Raw genomic sequence first — 22480 nt, 5'->3', positions numbered from 1 at the left:
TTAGTCTTACATGTGAATTATTTATCATCACAATGACATGTTATTTAATAGTTTAACATCCAAATGCAAATCTGTCTTTGTAGGTTGTATTTATGGGTAACACAGGTGGGAACATTTATACATAGTCAAGAACACTATAGAAGTCTAACAAAGGCATCTACACTATATTTAAAGTACAAATGTTCATAAAAACAGATGATAGATTCTGTAGACACAGGTACTCAGACACATGTGCATAGACACACCTCTGTGTATGTGTTTTTGTGTGTGTCCCACTAGCTGATTATATAAGTACAGATACTAGAGACTTAGTAACTATCAGTTTTCTTGGGGTACACTCCTCTTACCACCATGAAAGAATGCTGGCTTAAGACAAGAGCATTTTCAAGAGACCTGAAATTCCATTCCTTCAGGCAGGCATTTGACAGATGAAATGCGGAAAGATGGATTTAATACAAATAATTCAAGGAAGTTGTCAGCTGTTCTTACTTTTTTCTGAGCAGCCTCAGGGGAAAAAGAGAAATTACCAACTAAGACAGGGTTGTGGGAATCAACACAAAGGAAAGACGATTCTGTTAGTACAATAGCACTTTCATCTAAACAACTGCATTAATGAGAGAGTGCTCAATTAGAAGAGTGGTAGTGTATTTTTGGGGAGATTTTTTTCAGGTTTTTAATTAGCTAAATTGTTCAGTTCAATTCAATTCCCCCAAAACCAAACAAAAGTAATAGAGTAATTGATCTACAAAAAAAAAATAAAATAAATAAGGCATTTGAGGCAAGGTGATCATTCATTATGGAAAGAAATCTAACATTCTCTAGCTCTGTTGAAACAATAGATAAAAGATCAATTAGTACATTAAATTCACTAGTCAACATTCTAGTTTATTTTAATTCATATTAAAATAAATTAATATTATATTTCTTTTTTAACATCCACAATATTTGGTGTACACCCACACTTGGATGTAACTTCATGCAATATTTTTCATAAGCAAAATTTACTAGTAACTGGAACACTGTAAAAGCAAAAACCTCTTTAGGTTTTGAGTACCAACCTAGGAAGAATACTCAGTATAAAATTAGATAACAACATAGCTATAGGAATCTGTTTTGAGCTCTAGAGCAATGCAATGGTGAGAGTTTAGGAATTGTATCAGAATTTCTGTGCTACATTTACTGGTAGTACACTGGTATACAATGCTATCTCAATATTTAAAAAATGAAAGTAGTCATAACTTCCTTGGAATATTTTCTTGTTTTAATTGACTTTTAAAATATAACATTTATACAGAAGTATATTTATCATAACATAGAGCAGTTCAGAAATTGAATCCTCTGAAAACCAGTTACCTAATCCCAAAAATAGAGCATTCACTGACACCCCAAAAGCCCTTCTGATATTCCCTTCCAGTCTTTGTCACCTCACAAGTTTAGCTATTATTTTTTTCCACTTTATAAAGTTGAGGTGAAATTTATATCACAGGTAATTAGCCATTGTAAGATATACAAGACAGTGGTACTTGGTACATTCGCATTGTTGTAAATGCCAAAACATTTTTTCTCAGCTCAAAAAAAAAAAAAAAATACCCATTAAGCAGTCACTTCCTACTCTCCTCTCCTCTAGCCCCTAGTAGCCACTAAATTCTGCTTTTAGTCACTATAGATTTACCTCTTCTGGATATTTCATATGAATGGATTGATAAACTACATGACCTTGCATGTCTTTCTTCTTTTACTTAGCATCCGTTTTTGAGGTCCAGGCATGTTCTAGCATGTATCAATACTGCATTACTTTTTATACCTAAATAATATTTCATTGTGTGTGTGTCTTACAACTCAACAATAACAACAGCTAGAAATTCAGCTGAAAATAGACAACGCAAATAGACATTTCTCCAAAGAGGATATACAAAGGATTAATAAAAGTATGAAAACTTCGCTCAATATCATTAGTCCTTAAATGAATATCAAAACCACAAGATAGCACTTTTTGATGAATAGTAAGAAATAGAAAAGGAAGGATAGTAAAAAGTAGAAAAGTCCAGAAACAAAATTAAAAGTGTTGATGAGGATGGATGGGAAAATTTTAATCTTCATACTGTTGGTGAGACTGTAAAGTTATGCAAGCACTGTGGAAAGCCATTTAGTGACATTTAGTCTTTCACCATTAAGTATGCTGTTAACTACAGGCTTATTGTTGATGTTTTTTATTAAGTTGAAGAAATTCCTGGCTATTCTCATTTTCTTTCTTTTTTTTTTCATGAATAGGTGTTGAATATTATCAAGTACTTTTTTCTGCATCAGTTAACATGATCTTTTTATTCTTTCCTTACCCATAAAACAATGATTCTTTTTCAACTATTGGACCATCCCGGCATCCATGGGATAAACCTCATGTGACATTGTATATAATTATTTTGATGGGTTCCTGAAATATATTTGATAATATCTTCATAGAGATTTTGCATCTACATTCAGGAGGGATATTGGTCCATAGTTTTCCTTTTATTTTTTGATTTGGGTATTAAGTTAATATTCATAAAATAAATTGAGAATTGTTCTCAATTCTGTTTTTTGTAAAAGATTGAGTAGAATTAGTGGTGTTTTGTTAGAATTCTTTGGAGAAATTATCTGGATTTGGAAGTTCCTTTTTCAGGAGTTTTTAAATTACGAATCCAATTTCTTTGGTTGTTACAGAGCTTTTCAAAATATCTATTCCATAATGGGTGACTTGATAGCAAGTTTTTTGAGGAATTAGTTCATCTCATCTAATTTGTCAAATCTATATGTAGGGATGTTTGTATTACTCCCTTATGCTTTTAATATTCAAATATCTGTAGTGACATCCCATTTCATCATTGATATTCATTTCTGTCTTCTCTCTTTTCTCTGTCAGTCTTGCTAGAGGTTTGTTAATTTTATGGATCCTTACAACGAATCAGCTCATTGTTTTGATTTTTCTGAGTTATTTTTTGTTTTTTGTTTTTTCAATTTCACTGATTTGGTCTCTTATTCCATTCTTCTTGCTTTAAGGTTTATTTTGCTCTTATATTTGGTTCTTTAGCTGAAAGTTTAGATTTATTTAGAGACCTTCTTTTTTGTATGTAAGCAGTTAGTGCTATAAATTTCTCTTGCAGTATTGATTTATTTGTGTCTTAAAAATTTTGATAGGTTGTATTTTCACTTTCATTGATTAATTCATTTTTAGAAATTTCCTCTGAGACTCGCTCTTTGACCAATGATTATTTAAAGTATGTTGTTCAATGGCCAAGTGTTTGGGGATTTTCTGTTCTCCTTCTCAGTTGATTTCTAGACTGATTTCATTGTAGTTGCACATATTCTGAATTACTTCAATTATTTCAGATGTACTGAGGTTTGTTTTATTTTCCAAAGTCTGGAATTTTTTTGGTATCTGTTGTATAGGAACTTGAAAATAATGTATAGTCTGATATTGTTGAGTGGAGTTTTTTGTAATGTATATGATATCCTGTTATTTGAGGGTATTGTTGAGTTCCTCTATTTCCTTACTGATTTTCTCTCTAGTTCTTCTAACATTTCTTAAGAGAAGAGTGGTGATGTCTCCAGCTATTGTACATTTTTCGATTTCTCTTTTCTGTTTATCAGCTATTGCTTTACATATTTTGTAGCACTCTTGTTTGATGCATATACATTTAGAATTGTTATATCTTCTTGGTAAATGGATTATTTTGTCATTATGTAATGTCCCTCTCTGTCTCTGGTAATTTTCTTTGTTCTTATGTCTATTTTATGTAATATAAACATAGCCATTCATCCTTCCTTTTGGTCAATATGTTCATGACCATCCTTTTCCATAATTTTACTTCTAAACTCCCTATAACATTTTATTTGAAGTGAGTTTCTTAAATAGACAGCATTGAGTTAGGGTCATGTCATTAACCACTCTGCAATTCTCTGTCTTTTACTTTCTGTATTTAGACCATTTATGTTTAATATAATAACAATTTTTGGATGTAAGTCTACCATTTTTGGACTTAAGTCCCACCATTTTCTTTGTTTGTTTCTTGTTCTAATTGTTTTGTTGGTTTCTGTTTTATTGTTTCTACCTTCCTTTGGGTTCTCTGAACAAATTTACAGTTCCCTTTTTACTTATCACTATTGTTTTTGAGTGTATCTCTTTTAGTAGTTACTCTAGGTGTTAGACCTATTTAATTTATTTATATATTATATATAATTTATTTATATATTGTATAATAGTATGTTTTTCAATTAGAATTTAGAAATATCAAGACTTAGCCTATTGCATTTATCCATGTTTATTTGCCATGTTTTTCATGTTCCTTCTTGCTTTTTGATGTTCTACGTTTCCTTCTTTGATAATTTCCTTTCTGTTGGGAAAACATTCTTTAGCCATTCTCTTACAATGTATACATATTGGTGACAAATTCTAGTTTTCCTTCATCTGATTATATCTTGACTTTCCCTCATTACTAAAGGATATTTTCACAAATGTAAGATTCTGAGTTGATATTTCTTTTGTTCATAACTTGGAAATACAGTGCCTCTTCCTTCTGTCCTTCACTTATTTCTTCTAATAAGAAATCTGTTTTCATTATTATTAGTTTTCCCCTAGAGATAAGGTGTTTCCCCCCCCCCCCCTGGCTGCTTTCAAGGTTTGTTTTCTGTCTTAAAAAATTTTAGAAGCTTAATTGTAATGCATCTGTCTGTGATTTTCCTTATTAGAGTTTGCTTAGATTCTTAAATCCATAGGTTATGTTTTTTGACATATTTAAGAAGATTTTAGTCATTATTGTATTAAGTGGTTTTGAGCCCCATCTTCCTTCTTTCTTTCTGGGATGTTAAATCTTTTGTTATAGCTCCCCCATGTTCCTCAGGCTCTATTCTTTTTTTAAAGTCTACTGTCTCTCTGTTGTTAAGATTGCATAATTTCTATTCTATTTTCCAATCTAATAATTATTTCTTCTATCCCATTCATTGCATAAAATCCATCCATGGTTTTTAAAATTCTTGTTGCTGTAGTTTTCTGCCTTTTAGTCTCCATTTGGTTCTTTATATATTCTATTTCTTTTCTTTTAAAGATTTTATTTAGTTGTGATAGATCCAGAGTGAAAGAGAGAGAGAGAGAAAGAGAGAGAGAGAGAAAGAGAGAGAGAGAGAGAGATGCACACGAGGTGGGGGAGGGGCAGAGGAAGAGGGAGAAACAGGCTCCCCCTTAAGCAGAGAATCTAACATAGGGCTCAATCCCAAGACCCTGGGATCATGACCTGAGCTAAAAGCAGACCCTGAACCTACTGAGCCACCCAGGCACCCCTATATCTTCTATTTCTCTACTAAGACTTTCTATTTCTTTTATGAGACACTCTAATTTTTAGTACAGTTGTTTCAAGAAGGAAGAAGACATCTATTGCTTTCACATGTGACTAGAAGTCCAGATTTCCTACTCAGTTCCATTGACATCCTGAGGTTGAGGAAAGAGGACCATCATTACTGCTGGGCCAGTAGTAAGATTTCAGACCCGCCCCTCCCCCAAGCCTCTCTCAGAATCACCCTATGAAGAGGATAGTTCCTTTGTTACTGCTCTTGACTCTACTTCTATTGATATTGTGTGAATACGGACCATTACTTCCAAAATGTTAGAAAAGTCCTATCTTTTCACTCAGCCTCCTTAATATCACCCCAGCTGGGGACCGGAGAGTGGGGGTAGAATCCCTGCTTTCCATATGTCTCAAGTAATACCATGAGGGGTTGTTTTTATCTGTTTTTTGTTTGTTTGTTTGTTTGTTTTTTCTATGTTGCCAATTTCTCTAGCACACAATCTTGTTTATACATGTTATAATGAAACCCCAGGAAAATAATCACATATCATTTCTCAAGGGCCAAGTTCCTAGCCTTTATGCCTTCTTTCCACCTTACAAATTCTTCTTACATTTCCTTTATATTTAAAACCTATGTAAATTCAGGGAAAAAATATATGTGTCTTCAGGCGTTTTAGATGTAGTTGTCAGGAAAAATAGAAATACATCTGTTCTGAGAGTAGGAATTCTCATAATATGGATCTACCTTACCTCCATGAGTGAAAGAAAAAATTTTAAATTATGAATTTTATTTAGGATAACTTGAAAAACTTAGTGGTCCAACTAATGAAATACTCTAAGGATGAATATAAATGTTTGCATTTAATTTTATATATTTATAATTTGTATATACTTATACATATATAATTATATAGATATAATTATATATCTAATAATATATAGATAATATACTTATATGTATATACACACCATGTATACATATATATATACACATATATATGTGTGTGTCCTCTGTATATACACACACAAACACTGTAAATACACTTCCAGTGACTATTTTATTAAAAAAAAATAGGAGGAGACAAACAGAAATTCTAGTCATTTACAGTATCTATTAGCTTTCAATTTTGCTCTCTTGTCCAGAGTGTTTGATGCAAAAATACATCTTTCTGGGCTTTTTGAAAATTTTAGTGTCTTTATTTTAGGTTTATGATCTTTATTTTAGGTTTATTTAGTGTCTTTATTTTAGGTTTATTTTAGGTTTAGGTAAAGCTCTGAAATTTCTTTATACAATTGATTACACACTGTTTAATATTTCTTTTGTCTTCCACTGGAATATCACCTTTTTTTTCTTAGTTTCTCTTTCAGCACAGAATCTAATCTTTATCATTTCTTCTTCTCCTGATGTTTTACCTTTTGCTTCCATATTTTCTGCTTCATTGCATCTAATAAAGCAGCTATTTGAGGTCAATAAAGCCATTTTCTCACCTTGAAAGAAGAATTCCCATTGTTCTCTTGGTCCAATTATATCCAAATGCACCAGAAGTCCATCTGAATTGATACCAACATATTTTCCATAGCCAGATTTCAACACAATTCAGGAATCAGGCAGGATGACAGCTGTAAACTGCTCTGGAGGACTAGCCATCATAAACTTCTTTATGTGGCGCTCCCAGTGTAAAAAGTCCACTGTCAATGCATGTATATAGGTTCCTCTATCCATTTCAATTGCTATCATCCCTGAAATTTCACCAAAGTTTGTTGTGACCCACCAGATTACAACAATATCAAGTTGAGTATCTTCATCTCTTTTCTCATCTTCTCTTTACTCTTTTTCTTCTTACTCTTAGCCTTGTTTCCCTTGAATGGAAGTTTGATGGAATTCACATAGGAGTATTCAGCCTTGGTTCTGGTAATACTCTGTGTGAAGAATTAAGAGCTGACTAAGGGTAAAATTCCTCTATTGGAGTAAAAACAGGCAAAGGAAGCTCCAACATGAAGAAAGAGTGCAGACTCCCTGAAAGTGCATGCAATAACAGGAGTAGATATGTCCCTCCTGAGTCCCTGGTGTCTCTCATCCTGCATTTAATGATATTTTTAAAAGTCTCTTTACTTTTCAAAATTTCTTTCTAAAGATCTTTTCAATTTCCTTTTATATAAGACTCTGTTGCAGGAGACCCTGGGGGGCTCAGTTGTTTAAGCATCTGATTCTTGATTGTAGCTCAGGTCTTGATATCAGGGCCATGAGTTCAAGCCCTTAAAAATGAAAAAAAACATAACAAAAAACAATAAAATAATAAAATAAAATAAAATAAAATAAAATAAAAAAATAAAATAAAACCTTGTCTCAAAACAATATTTTGTTGATAACATTTGAGTTACTAAAGATTGGTGGTTATTCAACCAGAATTGCCATTACTCTTATGAACCATATCCTACAATATTTCTAATTCAGACAATCGAATAAAGGCCAATATAACCCATATCCAGTGCCATCCTTTATCCTTCGTGAATAATCAGGGAAGGAAGGAAGTTCTTTGATGAATCTCTGGTGCCATGACTCAAGATTGGAGAACTTTCCCAGAATACATCTTAAATTATATTTATGTCATGTTATGGAGGTATTTTAATTTGCCAGATAAGTAAGAAGTTCACAGTTGGTGATAGGAGCGTGTGTGTGTGTGTGTGTGTGTGTGTGTGTATCTTAATGTTAGAAAAGTTGTATTTAAAAGAGAAATGAGGGTAGTTCCATGTAATGCTAGAAAATAATGTATTCAGAAATTTAGGATCTTAGGACTAGTTAAATAAGTTATTTAATTTAAAATGAACAGTATCTAGTGCCTGAATAGTAATTACTCCTATTTTACACAATCTGCTAGAAGACCACAATTTAAGTAGGCTATAATTTTTCACTAGAAGCAAAGTTGCAATTCTTCACATGAACATTAGTGAAAGTTTACCTTAGGAGTAACCTAGAAATAAGATAGTTGACTAATGGAAATAAGCACCTTCAATATTGTTAGGTAATCCCAAATTAGATTCTGAAGTAAGTATAGCAATTCAGTTTCCAAAATAACATATAAATTTCCTCTGATTGATATCTAGGGATACCTACCTGGATCAACAGCCTTCAATTTTGGTCAATATGATGGGCATAAAATAGTATATCACTTTCTTAAAAAAATGTATTTCAATGTACTATTGAGATGGAGCATTTTTCATATATGTATAAACTATTTCAGTTTTCATGTAATTTCCTCTTTTCCATGATTTTCCAATTTTTCTATTAGATTGACCTTTAATGATTTGTCATTTCTTTGAATATATTGTATTATAGTCATTAAGTGATCACTTTTAGTAATATATGTTAAAATTGTATAATCTTTCTATTTTGAATATTAATTATTTTTCTAAGATTTTTAATGCATCCAAATTTATTCATGTTTTCCTTAGTTTTCTTTTTCTTAATTTTTCTCTTTACCCTTTTTTTTGATCTCCAGTCACAACACATTTTCCTACACTTAAAAAAAAATGGAGCTTTGTTTCTAAATTACTTTTCTAATTTAGTTACAGATCATTTCTATATCCGGTTTGAACCTGATGTTTTAGAAATAATAATAGTTTTCTATTTTTGAATAACAGGTTACCATAAATTTAGCAGCTTAAGATACTACCCATTTATTATTGCACAGTTTTGAAAGTCAAAAGTCTGAGTGGACATTACTGGGTGCTCTACATAATACCTCACAAATTTAAGATCTGTGTCTTCACTGGAATAGCCTCTTATTTGGAGGTTTGGGGAAGGAATTTACTTTAAAGTTCCTTTATGTTATTTGGCAGAATTCAAAACAATCTGTTGTAGGAATAGGTCTTAATTTTTGCAGTGAGTGTCAACTAGGATCATTCTTAGCTTTCATGTCCTTCCCGGATGACCTCCTCCATCTTTAAACCAGCAATGAAATCTCTCTTCCTCTCTTTCTCTCTCCTAATATTCTTAAATTTATATTTCTCTTACTTTCTTTTTTAAATTTTCACCTGAGAAACTGCTGCTTTTAAAGGACTTGCCTGATTAGGCTTGGCCCACCTGGATATCTACTGATCATGTGGTCATTTGATTAGTAACTGTAATTACTTCTGGAAATTCAATTGGAAAGTAAAACTCAGCTCATTTATTTCAATTATTTATATGATAAAATGTAGTATATCCTAATCATCAGTTCAGTAATAAAAAGTAGAGATCATGGGGCCATCTTAGAATTCTGCTTGCCACAGAGGTGTTCTGTGAGATGGTTTTGGTACCCAGTTATCTGAGATTTCCTTTATGTCTTTTGTTTGAATCTTCTCCTTAGAGAGCTGAGAGAGAAAGAGACACTCAGTTCACATGCTTCTGAAAATCATTAAAATTGCATTAAAATAATCTTTTAAGTTCTGCATTTTTACTTTGTAATATAGTCAAGAATATAATACAATTTTTTGCACATAGTTTTTATCCCAGTTATAAAACTTCATATATATATATATAATTTACTTGTAATGTATTTAACTTAATAATTGACAAAGAATTATATATATTCTATCCTTCTATTGAAGAGATTTAGTTCACTTTTCATGAATATGCATGCCATGTTGAATTTGAGACAGTTACTTAATTATGACCATGTTGATAGGATAGGAAAAAGAACAGATGTATATGTATATTTAGCATTTTCAGAAATTAAAGTTCTGCAGGAAGCATTAACTTTTTCTCATTTTTAATTCTAACAAATGCAGCTAAGTATATTTTTGTAATGGATTCACATACCTTCTGGAGTTCCTTCAATTACTGTTTTGGTTTTATACATAGTGAACATAGCATGTAAGAGTGACCTTGGGAGAATTGCCCTGACCGTGTAGTCACAAATCTTGGTTTAATAGAAATAATTGAAATAAATGAGCTGTGTTTTGCTTTCCAATTGAATTATATGGCTTTTCAATTGAAAGTTGAGGATATATGTATTTATATTTCTTTGTTCTCAAGGCTACTCTTTCTGCAGAGCTGAGCCCAAGAGATCAACAAGTCAACATAATAATTTCAAATGTAAATCAGTGAAATCTATCAAGATAAAATGTCTTGCTTAAAATTTCATTGACCTGAGTCTTAAATCGAGAAGAAGTGTCTGATCCTTCTTTTGTGACATCATACTAGCTCACCAAGTCATTCAAGTTTATAATGTGGTTATATTACATAAATTATTTGAGGGTTATAAATCATGTGTTAAATTGTAGGATACAGAATGAGTAAATATTTGAGACAGAAAAATGTCATGTTAAGAAAAATCATGCACTTGTCGGAACCTGATTTCTCTTTCATGTGAATGGAAAGTAAGTCTATCTGTGCCTAAATTCCAATTCTTATTTCAGCCTTTTCTTTAGGCATTTAATCCAAATTCAGTTCAATTTAAATGGAATATGACAGTGACACAACTATACCTTTTCCATTTTAGGCTTTCCTTTTCATAGATTTGATTTTTTTGTATCTTTGACATTTCAAGCAATGGGACGTTTAATATACTTTATTCATGAAATCACTGCAAACGTAATCCAATCTTTGTTGGAAAAAGATGTTATCTTTTCTTCTGAAGCACCTGGGCACTTTGTTTTTCTTTGGTTTCTCTGGGAGGAGATGATGTCACCTTTAGGGTGTTGCATCAACCTTTACTCTCTAACTCCATTCACTCTACGATTATCCTCACCTTTACAATTTGTCTCTTAAATATGGTCAGAAATCAGGTTTCTTATTACTTTTTCTGCTGCTTCAGTCAGCACTGGAAGTGAGCATTTTGGCTTAAAAATATTGAAAAGCCACTAAAAATACTATGCTGGTGTGTGTCAACATACAACTAGCCCCACTTGGAGCCTGAGCTAAATTCCTACCCAATTAAAAAGGGACAGACAAGGAGGGGCTGATGGATGCTGACATTCAAGAGCTGCTGTAACCACATCCACCAGTTAGTTATTGATTTGTCCTGCTAGAATAGTTTAATGGAGGATCGTACACTCACCTCAGTGAATGTGAAAGTGGTGTAAAAAGTAGTTTGGGAACTAGAAGCTGGCAGGCTCTGTAAGGCTGTTATGATAGAGTTGTAAGGGATAAAAAAAAAAAAAAAGAATTAGAACTGGGGCACCCAGGTGGCTTAGTGCTGAGTGTCTGCCTTTGGCTCAGGGCATGATCCTGCCATCCCAGAATCCAGTCCTGCATCAGGCTCCACACAGGGAGACTGCTTCTCCCTCTGCCTGTGTCTCTGCCTCTCTCTCTCTCTGTATCTCTCATGAATAAATAAATAAAATCTTTAAAAAATAAAGAATTAGGCCTGAGAATGGAAAAGATTGTTTTTAGAGAAAAGGTAAGCAAAGTCTAGTACTAGTAGATTAAATAGATGAGAGGAATTAGGGAGACAGAAAAGCAAAAGACAACTATGCTGTTCTGTTCTTCTGTGACCATTACCAAATAGGAAACTCTGAAATAAATTTGTTTTTGGAGAGGAGAATGTAAATTTGACCTAAGGTAATATCAATTAAGAGACATGATGGTGTGAAAGAAAATCATATTAACCTCTAATCACTTTAGGAAAAATACTGTTGGTGTTTTATAAGCTGTATGAGACATACAAACAAAATTGAATATTAAATGATACTTTATTTTTTTTTTAAAGAGGGTAGACTCATTTTTTTTTTTTTAGGATTTTATTTATTTATTCATGAGAAACACAGAGAGGAGAGAGCGAGAGAGGCAGAGACACAGGCAGAGGGAGCAGCAGGCTCCATGCAGGGAGCCTGACGTGGGACTCGATCCACGGTCTCCAGGTCACGCCCAGGCCGAAGGCAGGCACTAAACAGCTCAGCCACCCAGGCTGCCCTTAAATGATACTTTAAAAGAATATATATAATTTCAATTCTTTTACAGTAAAATATGTGTTCATCAACATCTTGAGAACTAAGGAAAAGATAACAAGATTTTTTAAAAATGGAGAAGTTCCTGCATGATTGCCATGACTCACTCAATTCCAGCCACACAGGCTTCCTTGATCTTCTTTGTTTACATCGTGGTTGCTCTTACCACAGGTCCTTTGCACTGACTTTTCCCTATACTTGGCTTATTCTCCCACATAGCTATGTTTAACACCCTCACTGTCTATAAGTTTGTGCCCAAGTGAACCTTCTTGAAGATGTCTCACTATCTTTTTAAAATTGCAGCCTGTCCCTCTAATATTGAGGTCTCAATCCTACTCTATTTTAATGTATTTTTTTAATAGTACTTGACGCCCTCTGATCTACAACTTAACTGATTAATTATGTTTACTGGTCATTGTTTGCCTGGTCTGGTAGAAGTCAAACTTCATTCTTTGAGGATTTTTGTGTTTTGGGAGTGAATATTAAGTTGCTTTAAGCAAATGGTAAACACTACGTATATATAGTGGAGGTACTTGAGGCAGTGAGGTTTTCAACAGTTTCTCTGGGAACATTTGGCAGGACCAGACTTGAAACCCTGTTCGCAAGTTCTCTGCAATATTGAGATATTGCCTGGAGGATCAGTGGTGAGTATACTGAGATTTTCTTAAAGGGGAATGATATCCTGTACTTATAAAATCTCAGGTTGGTTTGGTAGCAATATTTGTTTTTTATACTATAGAAGTAGAAAAGTAATTGTACATTTTTTGAGTCATAAACATCATAAACATAATCCAAAGTCTTTATTTACTTCACTGTTTTGAGTTGTGAGATATTCTGACAGAAATATCTACTGAGCATCTGGAATTTTAACCTAGAGCTCAGTACTGATTTTATACCAAGAAAAGTTATTTATATTTCTATCACTGTTTGGAAAACTGACACATTCAAAAACGCATCCTTTCATTTCTTTAAACATTCACATTTATCCAATAGATATCTATTAAGTGTCTACATGTTGTAGGCACTGGGCTACACCCTGAGGTTACGTTGGACAAACATGACTATGATCCGTATCATCAGTGATTTAATAGATAAAGAGTTATTGGGTGAATAGTCACAAAAAACTAATTTAAAATTACAGGTGTGACAGGTGCTTTGGGGAGACACATTTTTATGAGGAAAATAGTAAATATAGCTAATTTTTGATGCATAACTTTAAAAAATACGTATTTTAGGTATTTTGATACCATAGATGATCACTATGTAATTAGAAATCTGGTTTAATACCTAAATCCCAAGATAATATTTTGTGTGTGAGTCTCTGTGTGTCCTGGTGTGTGTTCATGCATTTATGTGTGAAACCTCCAGTCCTTGATTCTTGATCTCATCCAGTCTTCTCTTTCCTGTTAAATCATCCTTTTGCTGTGAAAAGCAAAAGTAATACAGAAACTGCTCTTTCCTTATTGACAGAATACAAAATTGGATGTATCATTTGCTTTTATTTTTAGCTAATTCTAAAACAAATGCTTTTCCATAATATCCAAAGTCGTTTTTTGTTTTATTTTGTTTCATGTAACTTATCCTGCTTCATAAGTACTCTATAGGGACATGAACTCGTGTAATTGCAGAACATCATTTTCAGAATGTAATACATGGAGCTTTTGTAAGATTAGGGTAAATTATTCTTCAGTCATTCAATGTTTAATATAATATATATATATATATATATATATATATGTAAGCAACACAGTAATTTTCATAACCATTTAAATTTTTTTCTCTATATGTTTCTGTCTACTTCTCTATGTACTATTATCACCATTATTAATGCTGTCCTTTTTGTCTTCTATGCAAACCTCTTTACTAAAATAGTTAAAATAATCCAATAATTTAGCATGGATAATGAAGAGAAAATTCAATCTCCATTACTCTAAGATGAGAAACTTATATTCATAATATTAAATATGTTGTATATTCCATTTTGACAGGACAATAAATCACATTATAAAATCTGTTTTTAGATGAGGAATAACTTGACATAGAGGATAAAAAGCATCCATGTTTTTGCCACTTATTTTTGTCCTTCTACTGTGTTATTTCTTTTACTGGTAGCAGAATGCTCACTGTTAATTCAGATTTCATCATTAGTTTGAAAGGAAAGATTAAAGTATGGTTGGATCATATATTTATAAGATAATATAAGATGTATACCAGGAGTAGAATTAATAAGCCATATTTAAGAAAATAAAATATATTTACTAATTGTCTTCTAGTTCCTTAAAAAAAGTTAAAATTTTCCAACTGAAAAGTTGATACGAATATGTTTGTGGTACCAAAAAAAAAAAAAAGTTAACTTTCTCTAAAATTCAGGAAATGTGTTAGTTTTTTAAATCGCAGAAAATTGAATTGTAAAGTAAATGAGATCCACCCCTCCCTCCCTGAATTATTAACTGCCAGTTCCCCCTATGATTTTAAATAATATATTTGGTCGTTGTGGAAGTGCTTGATTATATAAGCAATAAAATAGTCTTCTACTTAAAAGCTTGATTTTCTTTCTAAACTAAACCAAGCAAAATAAAATAAAATACTGTTCTTAATTCTCTTATAAATAAATACATTAAAGTCCTATCATGATTTTAGGCAGAGTTCAGATGAAAGGTATAGCCATAATTTGGTCAGATTTTTAATAAATTATTATATTCATACACTATTTAAGATTAGAGGTCAGTGGAATATTTTCTGAATCTCAAAACATTCATTCTAAAAAAAAAAAACATTCATTCTAAATAAATCTTAGTCTGAAATAAAAGTTTTACATTAAGATATAAGAGATAATTTACCTGAAAATCTTTTTTTGGAAATCTACAAAAGTTATTTTTGTTTCTCGTTCTTTATTTCATCGAACTTTAAGGAGAGAATTCTAAAGCCCAAACAATCTAATCCTGGGCCTTTTTAGATCTACCTGAAGCCAAAATGCATTCCCAACATTCTGAGTTCTTTCCCCACAAAATAGGACTGTATTTTGATTTTTTTTTAATTTTTTTATTTATGATAGTCACAGAGAGAGAGAGAGAGAGAGAGAGAGAGAGAGGCAGAGACACAGGCAGAGGGAGAAGCAGGCTCCATGCAGGGAGCTGGACGTGGGACTCGATCCCGGGTCTCCAGGATCACACCCTGGGCAAAAGGCAGGCGCTAAACCACTGTGCCACCCAGGGATCCCCTAGGACTGTATTTTCAAGACCAAAGAACTTCAGATAAAGAGTTGAGCACTGAGCCTCTTGTCCAGAAATGCAATGCCAAAACTCAGAGTTGTGCACTTGCTCCCATAATCCATGAAATTTAGAGAAAATATGGTATATATTTTTCCTAGTGTATAGCTTTTTTTCTGATCTAGCTACTTATAAGTGAATTTGGAGGAATGGGATGTTTTCAAAGTGTGTGCATTATAGTTAAATGAAATTCTTAATTCAGAAACATCTTTTCTACAGGTCTTTATGGATGTAAAATTTTAAATAAAAGAGAATATAATTTATGACAGAATCTATAAGAAATAGTACACAGGTTCAGGATTATGTAGGACAGGGCAATGTATACAACAAATGGTTTAAGAACAGTATAAGAAGGATAACTTATTAATTTGCTGCTGATATTAAGTCCTTTCTACCAACCAGTGATAGTTTGTTTATGTAGGAGGAAATCCCAGAAAGATGTGAGAGGAGTAGAGAAAGCAGGATAAGTGACAGGGAAGTGTGAAAAATCAGTAAAGGATCAGTGAGGAGTAGATATAGTATTGTGGGCAATAAGGACTTAATCTGACTGAGGTCCTCTAAGAAAAAAAAAATATATGTGGAATAAGTCTCAAAATTGTGTTCCTCCCGGTTCTACTTCCACAAAGGATGTGGAAAGCTGGTAAGACTTTCTGTCCTCACAACAAGAAAAAGCTGGATAAAAATCTTAAGTTTTTCTCAGCTTATTGAAAAGCAGAGGTTTCAGGGCAAGCAAGTAGCTTGAACACTTTGGAAAAACTAGCTCCTCCAAAGAGAAATGGAACACCAACACTGGATCACCCTAGCAGAGCATGCACCAAGTGAACAACAAGCACCGCCTGATTGGAACAAAATAATGTGACTACAGTACTTTAAAAGGTTCTAAACATTGAGTGTGGGCTAGGGGGGGAGAATAGAATCCCTGTGAGCCTTCAACACAAAGGGAGATAGGCTGCATTTGCAGGTTGTCTTCATAGATCTCTACTGGCTACTTAGGACAATAGTTAGGGGTGAGGTAGGCACTGAAGAAAGCCTTCCTTAATGGTACAGACCCGAAGGACAAAACTTGCTGACATTGAAGGAAGAAAAATGGCCTAGAAGAACAATTATACTCTATAGTACAAACATTTTAAGCTACTAGAGAAAGGCAGCAATCTCAGTGAGCACATGTGAAGGTCCTATATGGCTAGAGGAGAGGAACTAAAGACAAAACAAAATTAAAAAAAAAAAAAAGTTTGCTGCTGGCTGAGGACAGGAAATCATAGAGATTCCCTGCTTCTGAAGAAAAGATAAGAAATCCTCTCCTGCATAAGAACTGCCAAGAAAGGCAGAGTTTGGCTTCCATGAGAGTTAAGAGTAGTATCACTATGGAAGCCACGCTTCCTTGAGGCCCAACCTAGATTCTGCTGGTATGGTAATAAACATTGAGTAAAAAGCAGCCACAGTCTGCCATTGGGAGAGGGACACATACATGGAACTTCCCTCTGAGAGGGACCAGGAAACAGGGAAGTTTGAAACTTAACCATGGAAGAGCAGCATTGAAGAAAATCCCTGCAGCAACCAAGCTGCAATCCTAACCAGAGGTAATGCTGGGAAAACTTGAAGTGGATGGATAGAAGTTAACAGTATAAACAACAAATCTCAAAACCAGCACAACCCTGGAGGAGGTTGAATCAAAAAACAAACTAAAAATGTAGCACAGGAACAAGTATTTTCATTTTCAGGCACAAATGCTATATAACTCGGTCTTGTTTTTCACATGATGACCAGAATTTAATAAGAAATTTGAGACAAATGCAAAAGCAGGATAATAAACAACACACTGTCAGGAGACAGAACAATAAACATAAACTTAACCAGATGTTGGTACTATGAGATAAGGGTGCTAAAATAATAATGCTTGGTATGTAAAGGTGTCTAGTCTACAAGAGGGATGTCCTGCATGAATACCAGGAGTGAAATGGAAAGGACAAGAAAGAGTCAATGGAAACTCTAACAACAATAATAATGACAATGGGCAGAAAGACAGAATGGCTTCATTAGGCTTGTTAGACTTGAAACAACCTAGGAAATGACACAAAATAAAAACAGTAACAACCACTAAACCCAGAACATCCCAAAGTTCTTAGATGATATCAAACTGCAATTGGAATCCTATGAGAACCTGGAGGGTATTACACTAAGTGAAATAAGCCAGACCCAGAAAGACAAATTTTGCATGAATTTACTTATATGTAGGATTTAAATAGTTGGACTCCTAGGAACACTGAGCCTGATGGTAGTTGCTAGCAGTTTGGGGATAAAGGAAAACGGGGAGATGTTTATTTAATGTGACAAAGTTTCAATTATGAAAGATGAATAATAGGTCTGGAAATCTAATGTACAGCACGGGACTACAGTAAACAATACTATACTGCATACTTGAAATTTAGTAAGAGGGTAGATATGAAGTGTTTTCACCAAAAAAAAAAAAAAAAGTTACGTAAGATGATGGAAATATTAGCTAGCTTGTTGATTGGGATGATCATTTCACAATGTCTACATATACTAAAATATCAAGTACATCTTAAGTATATATAATTTCTATTCGTCAACTATACCCCCAATAAAGTTGAAAAAAAATTGAAGTCAGAAGGAAAAAATTACACAGAGAGAAATAGGGATTAGAATTACAATATCTTTTTCTTTTCAAAAGCCAAGGAAGCCAAAAGACAATGGAGTTATATCTTAGAAGTCCCTGGTGTGGTGGGGGTAGTTCAACCCATAAAAATCTCCTCTTACGAATGAAGACAAAATGAAATTCTTGCTGAGAAATTCTTTTGGAGAAGTGTTTGGCAATATCTCACAAAACTACGTATGCATCTTTTGATAGTCTAGGACTGAAAAGGTAAGTAAATGTATTATATTTTGAATACTGAGAGCCACTATCAGAAGAATTACAAACAAGGAAAGGGAGGAAAATTGAATGAAGCTTGAGGAGTTGAACTGGAATTGGAGCTATTGGCATGAACCCGTGGTGTTGAGTATAGATACGGAGATAGTAAGTATAGATGACTTGTGCTTACAAATGTATATTTCCTAGACCTGTTTGCTGAAAAACTTAGAAACAAAGGTTGGAAGCAATAGCACCCAGTAACATTGTGCACATCTAGTTCCCAGATAGTTGTTTCTTAACACTATTGTTTTGGATAAAATTCACCAGGGCCCTTCAGTGAAATAACTGTCAATAGAAATTCACATTTGTAGCACCTGGATGGCTCAGTCGCTTAAGCCTCTGACTATTGATTTCGGCTCAGGTCATGATTTCAGAGCAGTGAGATCCAAACTCGGGTTGGGCTCAATGCTGGCTTGGAGCCTGCTTAAGATTTCCTCTCTCCCCCTCCTCTCACTCATTCTCTTTCTTTCAAGAAAAGTAAAAGGAAAAAAAGAAAATTCCACTAGTTTAAAAAGTACATTTTTTTTCAAGTTGCTTGAAGGATATACGTTTTGATGTATAAATAATGATTTCTTTATAAATGGACTGATAACAGACATAAACAGAAAGTATGTACAAAGAAGAGAGCGTATTAAGTTATATTGTGTCCATTGATTTATTTGTAAATGTATATGCTCAAGCTGGAAGTAGCATTTTACAACATATCTAATACATTAAATTTTTGTCACAAACTTCTCAGCATCTTTTCTTCAATCTGAAATTACCATGCATTGTAAAATTCATCTTGTAAAAAAAAATTAGACAAAACTGATCATTTGAAAATAATATGTAATGAACCCTCCAGAGTAGAAATATATATGGAACATATACTTGGTTTCATTATTTTCTAGACTGATCAGTCCGTTCCAAAATGAAACCCAAAACACATAACCTGCATCTTTTCAGGGCCACCACATTTAGGAAAACCTTACTCTTTTGGAAATTTATTACCATCCTTCATTTGCACAAAAATGACTACAGTTCATTATCATAGAGGGAGCCACCAAAAATGCTAATATCTATCCACACACTTTCAAAAACATAATAGATTCAAAGGTTGGATTTTTGTATTTAAGTTTAGAGAAATTTAGCTATAATTTTTAATCTAAAATTTTTCAAACCTAAAACCCCTGAATAATGGGAATTTTTAAAAAAATGTCTTTCTATTCTCGGTTTTGCAAAACAAATATATTTTGTAATAAAACATTTTAGCAGACTTTTTAGGTCATATCTCTGCAAGCTAGAGAACTTATTTCTAAGAAAAATGTAGTCAGTGATTCAGGTCTTAAATATAAAACGAATGTCTTTATTTTTTTTCCTGGATTCACATGAATTTTATGAACATATAGTTGGTGGAAATTAATCATAAGGTGATTGAGCCAGAACATAAATTGACATGGCATGCAAAGAGTGTGTATGCATGCTTAGGCTGGCTACCTTGCACGTAGTAGGTAATTTTATGTCCTTGAGTCTCATGTATTCTAGACACTTGAATATTAAAAAGGGATCCTTCTTTTTTCTATATTTTGCTGTCATGAAAGAATATCATATATGGTATGAGAAACTTTCTTTTGACAAAACCAACTGGGAGTTACCAGAGTATTAAATTATAAAACTAGATGAGAGAGGAAATTCGAATATGCAGTCAGGTTCACATCAGAGGATGGTGTAACAGAATATATATTAGGGACCACAGAGGCGGTCTGCATAGAAGCAGGGATGAGTATTAATAGATAATGTACTATCTGTAACTGAAACTACAGGTTTTCCCATACCTGAACGAGATTTTGTGATGATAGCTATCTTTCCTAAGCCCCGTTTTATGGTAATATTCTCAGTAGTTCTCCCAAGGGGCTGTCTTTTTGTGCAATGTAACCCTAGCCCTAGTTGACTGAGACACATAAAAGTCCTTAGAACATGTGACACCTGTTCCAGTAGTTCCTGTGGGGTCTTCATCACTGGCATTCCTGTAGCTGTTCTGTGGTGTCTCATTAAGATTAAAATAATTTCTCACCTTTTCTTGGGTTTCTTTCTACCTGAGTCAGTTAGCTTTTGCTGCTGTTAAGCACCACAAAATCTGCTGTCTTAAAACAGCATTTTATTATTGCATAAGAGTCCACGAGTCGACTGGGCAAGTCTGCTGATTTAACGGTAGGTAGGCACACTGATGTTGGCTGGACTTGCTTCTACATCTTTGTAGTTACATACCGGACCAGCTAATGCCTAGACTAGGACAACTTCTGGTGGATGCCTCTTCTGTCACCATATTGTTTCTCTACCTACAGAAAGCTAGTCCAGGCTTGTTCAAATGGCAGCCAGGAGATCTCCAAGAGAAGGAAGAGAGAAGGGCAGCCTGAACTATAAGCTTGGGATTTATACACTGTTCCATTTTCCACCATTCTCTTGGCAAAAGAAATCACAAAGGCTATTCAGATTCAAGGGATGAAAAAATAAATCCCAGCCTTTTTTTTTTTTTTTTTTTTTAAGGTAGGCTCCACAACCAGCGTAGAGCCCAGTGCAGGGATTGAACTCACAACCCTGAGATCAAGAGTCAGACACTAAACCAACTGAGGCACACAGGTGCTCCAAATTCCAATTCTTGATGAAAATAATTGCAAAATCACAATGTAAAGGAGCGTAATATGAAGAGTGGTGAAGTATTGCTATTTTTGCAATCTACCATACTATCAACTGCAACCTAACTGGTCTTTTTTTTTTTTTTAATTTATGATAGTCACAGAGAGAGAGATTGAGAGAGAGGCAGAGACACAGGCAGAGGGAGAAGAAGGCTCCATGCACCAGAAGCCCGATGTGGGATTCGATCCCGGGTCTCCAGGATCGCGCCCTGGGCCAAAGACAGGCGCCAAACCGCTGCGCCACCCAGGGATCCCCTAACTGGTCTTAACTAGTATCAAGTCCTCATGAAGAGAATTATGCCCTAAAACAAAAGAATCTTGCAGTAGGGCTCAGGTTCACTTTAGAATGTTTTTTATACAACAGTTAGAATTTACTAGCCCCTTGTTTAATTAAATTATTGGATAATGATATAAGCCTTTTTGGTAGCACTGTTATATCCAATAATAATGACAGAAAATTTTTTGCTAGGACAAATTATTAAAAGAAACTAATATTGATCTTAAGTTGAAGTGATAGTATTGCTGGTTAATTGAAATTTCCAAATTATTCTGGACTGTCAGGCAATGTTTGTCCTTCTACTGTTACCAATATTGAGAGAGCAATATGAAACTTTTTTTACAGGCTGCTTAAGCCATAATATGCAAGGAAAGCAAGAACTATTAAACTTGAGGATATTAAATACAAAGCACAGATGGACTGAATAGATGAGGGAATTATAGAATTATTACATGATTAGTCAATTGGGGAAGATAACAGTGAAGTTATCTTCTACATTATAATATCCTATCACCATAAAGAGAAAATAAAACACCAAGTATAATAGATTTGAATCCTGTTTAGGTCTATCACAGTACCGATTCCCATTTTGATGATGGTGACGCAGACTAGAGGTCAGAGAGAGTTAAATTTTTTTAATCTAAATTATCTTACACAGTCTTTCTTTGTAACAATGTAAAATATTCTTTGCAATGAAAGATGACTGCAAAATTATACCAATCATCAACAAGAAACGTAGGTCCTTACAGATGACCCTTTGCTGGGTGGGCCAAGAACTGAGTTTTAATCAAGACCTAAGTATTCCTGGGACTGAGACCTTCCCCCGCCTCACTCTGCCAATATTTCTCAAAATTATTGTGTCTCTTGCCTTTTTCTATTCTCCTGAGACTCACTGTAAGTTTTCATTGATGAGTAGATGCAAACTAATTATTTCTCAGTCTTTGGCTGCTGATTTTCAGGATAAGTAGGGAATATTAGCATTAACAGAACGTATTTGCCAACATCTCTTCCATTCAGTATGCAATAAAATTTTAAGCAAGACTTCATGAAAAAGTGCTATCGATCCTAAAGAAAATAAA

The 22480-nt window shown here is 33.7% G+C and overlaps 1 pseudogene; it reads right to left on the bottom strand.

Annotated features, from left to right (window-relative positions):
* Positions 1–6416: 6416 nt before the first annotated feature.
* LOC129515778 (protein FRG1-like) overlaps positions 6417–22480 on the bottom strand; it is a 43393-nt pseudogene continuing 27329 nt past the window's right edge.

This window comes from Nyctereutes procyonoides, unplaced genomic scaffold, assembly GCF_905146905.1.
Source record: "Nyctereutes procyonoides isolate TBG_1078 unplaced genomic scaffold, NYPRO_anot_genome, whole genome shotgun sequence".
Lineage (NCBI taxonomy): Eukaryota > Metazoa > Chordata > Mammalia > Carnivora > Canidae > Nyctereutes > Nyctereutes procyonoides.
This window is presented reverse-complemented; position numbering and strand designations above follow the sequence as displayed.